We start from the raw sequence: 12,593 nt of genomic DNA, 5'->3' as shown, positions 1-12,593 counted from the left end.
CCAACAGCATCATGTGTGTTCCCACAGGGACAATAGCCTTGGTGAATCAAGTTGGCTCCTCCAGAGCACTTTGGACGTCTGCCCATGGAATAGTCACAGATGTTTTGTAAATCCACACAAAAGCCATATACAGAGGAAAATAATTAGGTTTCTTGCCACCTGCTTTCTAATCTATTTCTCAGCTCAGGTTTTAAAATCTCTGTTCAGAATGTAAGACACACTGAAAGGTGGATGGGGAAACATATCTGAGTCTGCTTTAAATAATAGTGTATCTGGCAGTGACCTGTTGGATCTATCCAAGAAGTGTTCATCTATCTGTACTTCTGTAAGGCTTTTGAAAGGGTCCTCCACAACATCCTTCTCTGTAAATTGTTGATATATGGATTTGATGGACGGGCTTTTCAGTGGATGAGGAGTTGGTTGGATGATTGCATCCAGAGGGTAGTGGTCAACGGCTCAATGTTCAGATGGAGATCAGTGATGAGTGGTGTCCCTCAGAGGTCTGTACTGGGACCCGTACTGATAAATAGCTTCATCCGCGACATGGACAGTGGGATTCAGTGCACCTTCAGGAAGTTTGCAGACAGCACCAAGCTTAGTGGTGTAGTTGACATGCCTAAGGGACAGGATGCCATTCAGAGCAACCTGGACAAGCTTGAGAAGTGGGTCCAGGTGGACATCATGAGGTTCGACAAGGCCAAGTACAAGGTTCTGCACCTGGGTCGGGCAACCTCTGGTATCAATACTGGCTGAGGGATGAAGGGATTGAGAGCAGCCCTGCCAAGAAGGACTTGGGAGTACTGGTGAATGAAAAGCTGGAATGAGCTGGCAATGTGTGCTTGCAACCCAGACAGCCAACTGTATCATGGGCTGCATCAAAAGAAGCATGGCCAGCAGGTTGAGGGAGGTGATTCTGCCCCTCTACTCTGCTCTCATGAGACCCCACTTGGAATACTGCATTCAGCTCTGGGGTCCTCAGCGCTTGAAAGACATGGACCTGTTGGAGCGAGTCCAGAGGAGGGCCACAACAACGATCGAAGAGATGAAACACCTCTCCTATGAGGAAAGACAAAAAGTTGGGGTTGTTCAGCCTGGAGAAGAGAAGGCTTCAGGGAGAGCAGCCTCTTATTGCAGGCTTTCAGTACTTAAAGGGGACCTGTAAGAAAGATGGGGATAAACTTTTTAGCAGGGCCTGTTGTGACATGGCTAACGGCTTTAAACTAAAAGAGAGTAGACTCAGACTAGAATCAGGGAAGAAATTTTTTACTATTAGAATGGTGAAACACTGGAGCAGGTTGCCCAGAGAGGTGGTAGATGCCCTATCCCTGAAAACGTTCAAGGTCAGATTGGATGGGGATCTGAGCAACCTGATCTAGTTGAAGATGTCACTGCTTATTGCAGGGAGGATTGGACTAGATGACCTTTAAAGGTCTCTTCAACCCAAACTATTCTATGATTTGGTGATCTCTTGATAGAACTCTCTCTTTAAAGCTAGGACAAATAGCTGTTGAGGTTGGAGACCAAAAGGCCAAAGGTCTGACTGTTGTGACATCCATATATCTTAACCAAGCTGGTGCGGTCAGTCAGAACCCACAGAGAATGTGGAAGCACTCTTATTAAATCCTGAGAACTTCTCCCCTCTCTTGCTTCAAAGGATGCCAGCTAGATTTTAGTCCACTGCATTGGATCTGGAGTCTTAACAATTTTTGTGGCACTAAATGAGTGAGTAAAGGCAAGTCTTGTTAATCTCACCAGAAAAATCTAGTTGCAGATCTATTGAAGCTGAGTGTTTCTCTGTGGATTTTCCAGGTGTTTGACCCTGTTCTGGGAGATGTTACATGGAGATGAATGTGAGCCCAAACGAAATAGCATGTTGATGTGGGTTGTGCGGCTGCCTGAAAACACGCGTGTCCCATTCTGGAAAGCACGTGGTGTGGTGGATGGTCGCATCCAAGCAGCTGAACTTCCAGCAGCCTTATTTCTCTCTTACTATTCCTCCCGCTGTCCCCACAGCCACACATGCCTAAATACTGGCAAAAGCAAGAATAATTGCTGCATTGTGTAATGCAGGAAGGAGTACAGCGTGAGTCCTGGGGGAGGAAGGAGCGTTAGGAGTTCTTCTGGTCAGACAGTTGCTCAGGCCCTCTCCCAGAGAGGTGTTATCTGCAAAGAGGGGCAGGGATGGATGGACATTCTGTGGGTCCCCATGCGAAGAACTTTCCTCAGAGAACAGCGTGATACATGTGGCTGGCAAACGACGTCACACTGATTCAGACTGGAAGTAGGCAAGACTTTAACCTGGAGGGTAAATAATTGCTGAAATACATTACCAGAGGCAACAGTGGCTTTTCTTGCATGCCCCGTTTTGGTGTGGAAGTTGATTCAGGGTTACAGAGATCTTTCAGCTTTGCACTTTACTGCCAGAGCATTTCACAGCCCTTGGTCCATCTGAGATGCTTGGAGGTGCCAGTTGTGGTGGCTGCTGTGTGCACTGTAGACACCTGTCCATCAGGCAGGAAATGTACTGAAACTACCAGCTTCTTTCCCATGGTCCACCACACGTGTGTCAGTCGCTAGTAATTTTGCTGTTCCTCTTGACGTGCCCCAGAGGTTTGATCTAGTAAATGTCTGAATCCTCTTACCAGTCACCTGTGGTTGCAGAGTCCTTTGGTCTTAATTTATTTATGGCATTATCATTGTCAGACTGACCACTGCGGCATCGCAGGAAGCACTCATCTTGGAGACCTCGTCACGATTACAGTAATGTAGTTCTTCAATCAACAAGAGTTTACCTGGGCATTCCTGTACTGTCCTCTGCCACCAAAGCTTTCAGTTGTTGGCTCTGTTTACAACAAATTGTGTTAATTAATTAATTGTGTTAATTGGGGGCTTTTGCATGTGTGCAGCTTCTGCCTGCGTGTCAGTTTTCCTTCTTTGTTTTCTGTTGCTACAGAATATTTGTTTGGTTTTTTTTAGTGTTGTTTTCAGATGAGGAAACAGTACATCAGTATATGTGACAGTTTCAATTAGAGTCGTTTGGATGAAGCATAAGGAAATGAAATCCCCACAAACATGGACAATTTTTTGGGCTGGGAGGGTATTATCTCTCTCTGCTCAGTACCAAAGCTGTCATAAGTTCTAGACATCTCCATTTCGTGTGAATAGCTGGTCCGGGTCCGTGTGATTCTCTTGTACCAGATGGTTCTGTTTCAGGTCTTACCGTTTGTGGGATTTCTTCTCCAAACAGAGAGAGTGATGTTAAAGCACTGTATGGAATTTTTTGAATGTTGCAATAATGTCTGTCTTCTGGTTGCTGAGAAAATACTCTCTGATGCCTAGGAAAGATTCACTCATCTTTTTCTCTAACTTTCTTAAAATACTAGCTTTGTAGGTTATGGATTTTCCCCCTCATTCTTCATGGTTAACCAGAGCACCCACAGAGGACAGTTATTTATTCTTTTTTACTTTGTATTCTGATGCCATTAACAATATAATCTTAATCTGGTACATGCTATCTCCAGAGCAGTGGTTTTCCTCCCCTTTTTCCTGAATTGGTGGATGCCTACAGAAGTGTTGATATGGTAGGTGAGTGGAGGGGTGGGGAAGGGAGAGAGGAGCTGATTGCTGACTGAATTAAGCATCTTTCTTGTCCAGTCTATTAGCTTGAGCAGCCAGCACAACACAAATGAACGGTATCTTTGAAAATAAAAAACTTCGTAGGCTGGGTCATCTTATAAAGAATTTTATTTTTTTCCTTGGAAATTTAAAAATTTTAATCAGAGTAGAAATAGAATTTCAAGTACTCAGTATGAAAGACGCTGAACTAAAATAGAAGAGCACAGTTAAAAAAAAATGTGCTGATCTCTTAGAGCAATCTTTCATACTCCTCGAGTAAACAGTCAAATGCATTAATAGAATACAGGTAAGAAAAAGATGCTGTAACTGGAACAGAACCAGTAAGTGTGAGGAATAGAACTTGTAGAAAAATAAGGGTGCTATGGGGAAGCTGTGTAACTTCTCTGCACCAGTTTTATCTCTGCTGAACACTGTGGTATGCCTGTTTTATAACGTGTTAAGGATGAGAAAGTTGCAGCTGGGGAAATCACAAGAGGAAGTGCTGGATCGAGTTTATGAATTAAAAAAAAAAAAAAAGTGTATGACCGGCTGGTAAATCCAGACCTTTGGAGGAAAGTGAAGAGCTAAATGACTGCCTACCTATCAAAAACTGAGAAATGTTTCAAAGATCAAATGGTCATAGCCTGGAGACCTGGCATAGGTAATGTATTCCTATCAGCTTGCATTAAGATCTGGAATCTTGTTTTGTATTTTTTAAGCCTGGCTGAATGTTGTAAGACTTGATGCAGTTTTAGCTGGGCGTGATAGTCTTGCATGTTTATAGCTGGTCTTTAGACTATACCTGTGCAGTTTTTTAGAAGAGGAAAGCAAACTAAGTACTAGAGGAACTGAACTGGCAGCTCTGGCACAATGCAAGTAATCTGCTTAGCGTAGTTTGTGGATAGTATTTTTGCAGCTATTTTGTGTTTTTTTTTTTTCCATAGAAACCTATCATATCTGCTGTTAGTACTTCATGTGGCGAGGTTTACTGTGCAGGAGCTTTTACTGAACCTTTGAAGGGGAATAGCCTCATCTCCTTTTAGTTTTCTAATTCTTTCTTTCCATCACCAGTTTGTGGGAACTTCTTTCTTTCTCCCATGGTTGCACATTCTGAACTGACTTCACTTTTTGTGTGCGTGTAACAGGGACAACGCAGTGTTAAAACAAAAGAAAAAAATCCTGGTGTTGTGTCCCCAGCTCCCCCAGCTGATAACTCTGGAAGTGCTGAAAGCTGCTTTAGTGCCTCCTTCTTCGGTTCCGTAATGCAAAGGAATATTGTCACACGGACACCAGTCCAGAAAGCATTTGTCTGTACTCTAATGCATATCACTGCTCAACACAAAGTAACTAAATAGGGAGATATTGGGAAACCAATCAGCCCTGATTGGAAAAAAAAAAAAAGCTAATTCTGGGCAGATGCTGCTCAGCAAGTGAGAACCTCTGTCTGTTAAAACCGTGTTCCGATGCTGGAGAGCATACAGAAGTCTTGAGCTGTAGGAGGCCATTCATATATGAAAATTGCATCTTGATGACATGATGAAAGAAGTCCCTGCTGGGTATTGCAGGGCAACATGTTCTCAGCACAAGCTCTGCTGTCTTTGGTATCCAGCCCAAAGACTTACGGGAACTATTAAAGAAGGAGATGGCCTCCAGAATCAGAGTTGCTAATACTGTATTGCAAGGTCATTGCTGTTGTATGAAGATCAGCTCTGCAATTAATAATTTAGTGAAGTCAGACTGTTCCATTTCCATCTATAGCACTCATCTCTTATATCACTAGTGCAGGAAGCTGTCAATTTTCAGCCTTTATGCTACCATCAAGAGGAAGCATACAAGCATTGCTTCTAATAAAAAACTTAACTTTCTTCTATGTTGTTTCACTGCCTTTTCATGGTAAGGGTTTCCCCTTATGAGATGTTTCAGAAGACCATGCTGAGCAAAATAGCTACCATTTTTCTTTCAGGTGTAGTGGCACCAGAAGATTCTCTCTAGTTTGAAGTAATGCTCTGTTGTCTGGCTTTGGCTCTGCTTCTGAAGTTGGGAGCTCTGACTAATTTTTCAAAAATGACTTTGGTAGCCCACTAAGAAGCCTCCAAGAGACTTCACAAAACAGCTTTTAAAGTGTGTCAGGCTGGGCCTTCATCACGAGGTACCCTTGGCAGAAGCTGCTGTGGTGATGCGCTAAATGAGTTCGCTGTTTGAATTGCTCAGGACGCACTAGCTGTGTCAGGGGAAGCATGTTCCTGCAGCAGCAGATGGCAGGGAGGAGAGGATGAGGACCATTCAAAGCTTTCAATGGCGAGTTGTTTGCATCAGAGATGTTAGACCAGTAAACGCCTGGTGTTTCTCATTGCTTGGGTACAGCGTTGACCAGAACAGAGCAAATGCTCTGACCTGTTCTGTGCAGAGGAGATGATGTGGAGAGTGTGTGAATCCATGTTTGTAACGTGAGCGTATTCCAGAGGTGTAGCAATCACGTTCTAGCGTTTCCTGAAATAAAGAGGCAGGTAGGATATATTGTTTGATTTCAGTGTTCGGAGATCCCCTCCAGGGTTCAGGGACCAAGTGTGATAGGTAGTGCTCACATGTTAGATGTGCCTGGACGTGCCTGGGGGCTTGAATACATCATCTAGTCAAGGCAGACTAACAAGGTCCTTCCTCTCAGCTGAAGTATGGAGTCCCGTAAATATTCTTGGTGTGTCTTAAAGGAGGTAAACCACAACTGAGTATAAACTCATTAGTGTTTCCTCCCACTCTGCATTCCTTCAGACGAGCCAGGTTAGAATTGGAATTCAGGGTTAGAATTAGAAATAACATGTGCAGCTCTCTGTGCAAGTAAATTGGAATCCTTAACTCTTCAACGTTTCCTTCTTAGAATTTTAGAAAGGGTGATGCAGAGGAGAGATGGGAAAGGAGAGCTTTAACAGGACACTTTATATTTGTGATTGGCACATTGCAGCCTTAATGATATGGACTTTTTAAAAGTCACTGAGACTACTTCCTAAGAAAATAATGAACAAACATTGCAAAAAATCCCCCCATGACTTGTAAAAACTATTGTATTATTCAAGATAACACAAACGAAATGTGTAAGTTCTATTGCAGGAGCATCCTGCTTTTTGTTGTTCATATTCTTCATGTAATTTCAATTTCATTTATAATATTTTTCAAAACCAAACCTGAGTAGTGTGGTGTTCACTAAAGTCAATTACTGGTGTTTTTTTGCTGAAACACAAGTGTATTTTCTATGAGTCATTAATAAAATCATCACCAATGATGATTACTACAGAAAGCAACTGAAAGAACAAACAAACGGTTGAACAGTTTTCAGTTTAGCAGGTTCAGTTCGGTGCATTACTGGACAAAACCCTTGATAAACTCTTGTTGGTTTGGCTTGAGGAAGCTTTGTGCCGGCTGTTTCCCACTTTAGCTTTTTGGCTGAAATGCCCCTAAACAAAAATAAGTCCTCCTGCCCTCATCTGTTGATGTGACGACTCAAATTAACACATGTTTTTTTGACTAACCTGAAAGAACTTGCCAGGTGCTGGAGGTTTTCTATTTGCATCTGGGTTCACAAATTTAAGTTTGGGGGTTTAGGTTTAAAAAAAAATTTCTTGGAAGTCGTTGATGATATCTTTACATAAATTTAAATAGAGAGGTTTAATGCCAAAAATACAATCCTGCTCTTTTTAAACTACTTTTTTTTTTTAAAAAAAAACACAACCCCTTCCCCCCACCCCCTGCCCTTGCACAACAGAAATTTTGTAGTTTGAGGATCTTTCTCCCTCTCCTCGCCTTTTAGCATCTGGAGTTCTAGATTCAGGTTTCCAATGTTAACTAGAACCTCAGAAATGTTATATATACAGTAGTGGTGGGGCCAGTGTTCTGGAGAACATCTGTAAAAAAACATTACTTAGAAAACACACTAAACGTGAAATAATGAGCAACATTTTTAGTCCTTTCTCTTACTCTCATGCATACTGTTTTGCTAGAGCACTCAGTTTTACATCAAAATCACTGGACAGTTTTCTTTCATGGGTAAACTGTTAGTATGATTTAAGGTGTAATCAAACTGAGCACAGTTCTTAATGAATCATTACAAAGGAGCAAACATCCTTATAGGTGCTGCATTTATCTCGCAGTACTGTTCTTTGCACCTTACGCTGTTTGGAGTCGTAATTATTCTTGGAATTTTGTGATTAAATTTGTGCGTGCTCTGTAGAGATCCTATTCTCAGTCATTGACTCAGTATCTGACATGTAGCACTTGTAGATGTGTCATTTTGCTACTGCAAAATTCTATATGTTCTACTAAAAAACCCCAAATGCCAGTTTTCACAAGTTTAGTTAAAAAGAAGCTGGAGTTTTTTAAATAGGTTATAAGTAAGTAGAACAGAAACAGTGTTCCTTAAGAAAATGGACTGGTACGTTTCCTGAGCACTTTATGAAATACTGGATTTAATAACAAAGATCTAATTATCTTTTTTAAAAGCTAACGATATTAGGAAGGTGGTGTGCTATGGTCTTACTGACTATCCCAAGTGTGAGATAACTGTTCCGTTTCTCATCTTAGTAGATTGATCTCTAAAATAATTAGAAATTTGAAAATGACTGCAATTCCATGTATACCTTATTAACTGTAGTGGAAAACCTCTGCATATATATATGTGTGCCTAAACTTTTTTATTTTTAATACCTCGATATTCACTGCAGCAGAACTGACTTAGTTCTAGAATCTGTGATGAAAATGTGCAAGTGTTTTCATTGTTTCTCAAATAACAGTGAATTTTAGAAATTTTACTTAACTCTCGCTTGTTTCAACTTCGACAGTCTTGAAATCAGAATACTTGCTCTAGTTTTGTTAGCTCTCACTGTATCGGTTTAACTGTAGCATTTAGTTTCAGGGCCTAAGAGACAGAACTCTAGTTTTGGTGGTTACTCTGCTGAAACAGAAAACAGAAAAGTAAATTATATTTTATTTTACTGATATTTTTGAGGTAATCTTATCAGGTTAAATACACCAAGAGAAACGGGAGTGCTGCTTTTATTTGATGAGAGCATCAGTTAGGATCATCATGTAAATAAAGAGGAAAAAGTTTAGAGAAGTGTGTGTGTTGGAGGGTTGGGGTGTTTGGTGGTAAAGGTGATTGATGGAGAAAGGAAAGTGAGCAATGATTTAAAAGTAACAAGTGGTAAGTAGTAGTGAATCTAGATGAGCAGAAGAAAGCTGTGTTCAGCATCTCAGTGACCTAGGAGCTTGGGTTTGAACGCGTTCCATATGTATGGAATGTTTTATTACCTGAGAACGTACATAACTTCTGTTTAATTAAAAAGGTTGGATTGATTTTTATTTTTTTCTTTTTAAAATGGGTAATGTGGGAAGAAGGTTGTTTGGAGAGATAAGACATGACTGACAGCTGTCAGCTGAAGAAATGTTTGAATAATTGTATATTAGCAGCCGTATTCAATAAATACAGTGGATGTATTACTTCATGCAGAATTTAAAATAATCTTTCTCTTTTAATTAGTTTTTATAATTGCAAGCTTTTCTCCTTGCTTTGAACACTTACCGTGTTTTGGGATGAGTTAGCTATTCTGCAGCACCTAATTTAGTCTGTGTAGGTGAAGTGCTGCAATACCCGTTTTGAGTTTTTCTGTCCTTCCTCTACTGAATAATTTTTAGAGAATTGTTGTTCGTAGGAAACAAAACAGAGTTCATTTAAAAATAAATTAATAAGGACTTCCGTATGGTTGACGTCAAATTTGTATTTTGTCTTCCCATCTTTATTAATGTGCGATTTTGGTTCAACTCTGGATGTTGCATTTGCAACCAGATTCAAGTTTGTTTAATGAACCTGCAGACCAGGTACCGATTTGGAGCCTGTTGAAATTTTCACTAGGGCCTGGTCTGCTTGACTCTTCAACAATCTTCTTATTTCGCTTACTCTGTTTCAGTCACCGTTTCAGTGGTTGTTGCCTTCTTGTCTTTCATGCTTTGCAGTTTCAGAAGGGCAAACAACCTCCTAGGTAATAAAATAGAGATGTGTCTATCTTTCTGGAGTGCTAGTCCCCTGTTGAAAATGTAGGTATTTATTTGTTCAGTTGGCATAAACTGTTCTGCTTTGGAAGGTCCCTTTGGGACACTTCTTAGATGTTATCTGCAGGGTATGTGCACAGGAAGGACAGCCGTGTCTTGGGGTACAAATGTACAAATAATACTATGATCCTGGGTAGGCTCAGTAGTTATCTTCCTATTACCAATATCTTTAAAAAAGAAAGTCTATCCAGCATGTGGGAGGAAAAGCTAATTCCAGCAATCAACATATGGATAGCTACACAGAAAATCCCTTGAAGTCTCATTATGAAAACCTGCCCCACACAGTCTTTTTGTCGTCTTGTTGTATTTCAGGTATCCAGTTACGCTGAATGGTATTTGATCCTATTATTATCATTGTTATTTCAACCAAGAGAAGCAAAACTTGATGGTAGGGTGGGATCCTCAGGAATCACCAACTCTGACCAAACTGTGTTGGGGTCGAAGTCACGGAGAGTTTTGCTGTTGACTTTTGAGGGAGTCAGGTTAGGTCACTGCACTGTACTTTTGAAATCCCACCTCTAACTATTTCTGAGTTGAGTGTGTGATTATTTCCTCACAGGGAGGAGTCCATCACCACAGCCTTCCAGAAACACCATACAAGTGACATGCATTGGTCAAAACACCAAATCCCAGTAGCTTTAACCATCTCCTGTCTGAGAAGCTGTATTAATAAGGCTAATAGGCTGATGCTGAGCATTTGCAAGCACAGGAGTGAAAAGAGTGCTGTGGGCTTCACTGGAAGTTTTAAGTGCTGAAGACCTCCAGGATCAGGCTCTGGATGAGCCATTCAGTACCATGTGCGGTCTCACAGGCAGTTTCATGCTTGCTTGTGGAAGTATGAACTAGCCAGCTGTGACAAAAAAAAAGAACATTGCGGGCCTTAAACTTGTGCTAGTGCTACTTCTGCTTTTAAAGTGATCATGATCTGAAAGCCCCTCTGCACTCAGCCTGTGAAAAGCACTCTGCGTGTGCCATGGCTTCTGAAATCGGTGGAACCACTTGCATCAGTGCATGCTGGATGAGCAAACCTTCTGGCATATAGTGTGCTCCAGAGTGAACCCATCTCCTACCTTCAGTTTTCTTCCCGTTTTTTTTTCCTGTGGTGGTACAGGGTTAGTGGCATGGAGTTGTCTAGAGGTGTGGGGGAAGGAATAGCATGTAAATTTACTTTCAGGTCACAGGCCCCCGTTCTACTGGAGTGACTCACTCGAAGTGATACTAGTGTCCGAGATAAACCTCTCAGACGCGTCATACAAGATGTTCATTATCGTAATTAATCTGTCACAATATAAGTATCATCCTTGGCTCAGCAGCTTATCAATGTACGTGTTGCTGCTGCATCGTCTTTCTAAATGAATGTATCTGTGCAAGCCGTTGTGGATCAGCTGGTGCCTGCGGAGCCCTCCTGGCCTCCTGCTGTAGACATCCCTTCTTCTCCTACAAGGCAGGAGGGGCTGTTACTTGCTGGTGCCGTTGCCTCTGGCAGCAAGCTGCTTTGGTTTGCAAGCTGGCTGCATTCTCATTCTCTCTCCCCTCAGCTGCCGTGCAGCTCTCATGCAGAATTCCACATGCTGTCACTGGCTTGGTGTTGTCCTGATGGTGCCTACTGCCACGGCTCCATCTCTCCATGCTTAGGACTGTCTGCAGAGCCTTCCCCGCTCTGACTGCCATCCCCAAACCAGAAGGCCATAGACAGTAGCAACTCTCCTCCGGTTGTGGCATGCTGGGGATGGCCTGTCAGAACGAGGAAGGCTGGTAAAGCATGGAGGGCACAGGGCAGGCTCTCAAATATGTGTGGCTGTGAAGAAGACACTGGCTGAAAGAGTTCTAGTGGGTTAAGAAAGTAGCTGATGCCCTGCGTAAGTGGGGGTGAGGTATCACCACATCCTTTCTGGCACAGTGGTGAAGTTCACGCATCTTGCAGAGGATTGGCGTGATGGTGTATCATGGTGTCCGGGGGTCAGGACCTCTTATACAAGGAATTCCTCTTTGGTATAAGATGGCAAGTGAAGTAACCAAGTGCGCACAGGGGGAATTCAAGAGGGGTTTCTGAGCCAACAAAGCAAAGGGGGTGTTAGAGAAAATGCTTCCTCAGGTAGCCATCACAGTTGAGCAATGAAAATTCCTGCCCCGCTCCCCCTGCAGATGAAATGCCTGGTAGAGGCATGTCGTGTTCCATCTTGTTGGCCAAGGATCTCTTATTGACAAATGTGACTTTCCATGTGTGTTGTTGAAAGATGCAGGATTATTACAGGGGTTTGCATTGTTACAGAAAGATGAACTAAGGTGCGTTTTATGGTGGCCTCTTTGCTGTCGATCCTTATTTTTACAAGTACATCTGAAAAATTTATGACTTTGCATCTGCGATAAGTCGAAAGACTTCCGGTGAGTGATTTAGTTTTTGTGTGTCTGAACTGCAACTTGTATTCTTGGAAGACCTATTTGAGAAGTTAGTGAAATAAGTTTTCAGAAATGTTCTTTTTCTTAACAGTCATAGGAGCAAAACAAGCTTTGAAAAATAAAATTACAGTTAAAATAAGCGTTGACAATGCAAAGCAGTAGTGTACGATTATGGTGTGGTTTTAAATATAACCGGTAACATTTTTAATGCATCAGAAATGGTTATCTAACTTCCCTAATTGATCTTGCAACTTATTATGATAGCTGACTAAGAAAACGAGACTAACTTTTTGTAAGAAAAGTATGAGTTTTACAATTGCCCTTCTCGAAGTTTCCAAAAAAAAATAAAAACCAAATCTCATGCCACAAACACGTTTCTTTTCTGAAATGCATTTTGTTTGGTTTATCAACTAGATAAAGGAGAATGATTGCATGGGATGAAAATAAATTGTTTCTCACAATTTTAGGTTGTAGCATCTGTT

The 12,593-nt window shown here is 41.6% G+C and overlaps 1 protein-coding gene across 4 annotated transcripts in view; it reads left to right on the top strand.

Annotated features, from left to right (window-relative positions):
* The window catches only part of DUSP22 (dual specificity phosphatase 22), a 44,908-nt gene that overhangs the window by 18,063 nt on the left and 14,252 nt on the right, over nucleotides 1-12,593 (top strand). The window lies entirely within an intron of this gene.

The sequence above is a fragment of the Tauraco erythrolophus genome, chromosome 3 (assembly GCF_009769465.1).
Source record: "Tauraco erythrolophus isolate bTauEry1 chromosome 3, bTauEry1.pri, whole genome shotgun sequence".
Lineage (NCBI taxonomy): Eukaryota > Metazoa > Chordata > Aves > Musophagiformes > Musophagidae > Tauraco > Tauraco erythrolophus.
This window is presented reverse-complemented; position numbering and strand designations above follow the sequence as displayed.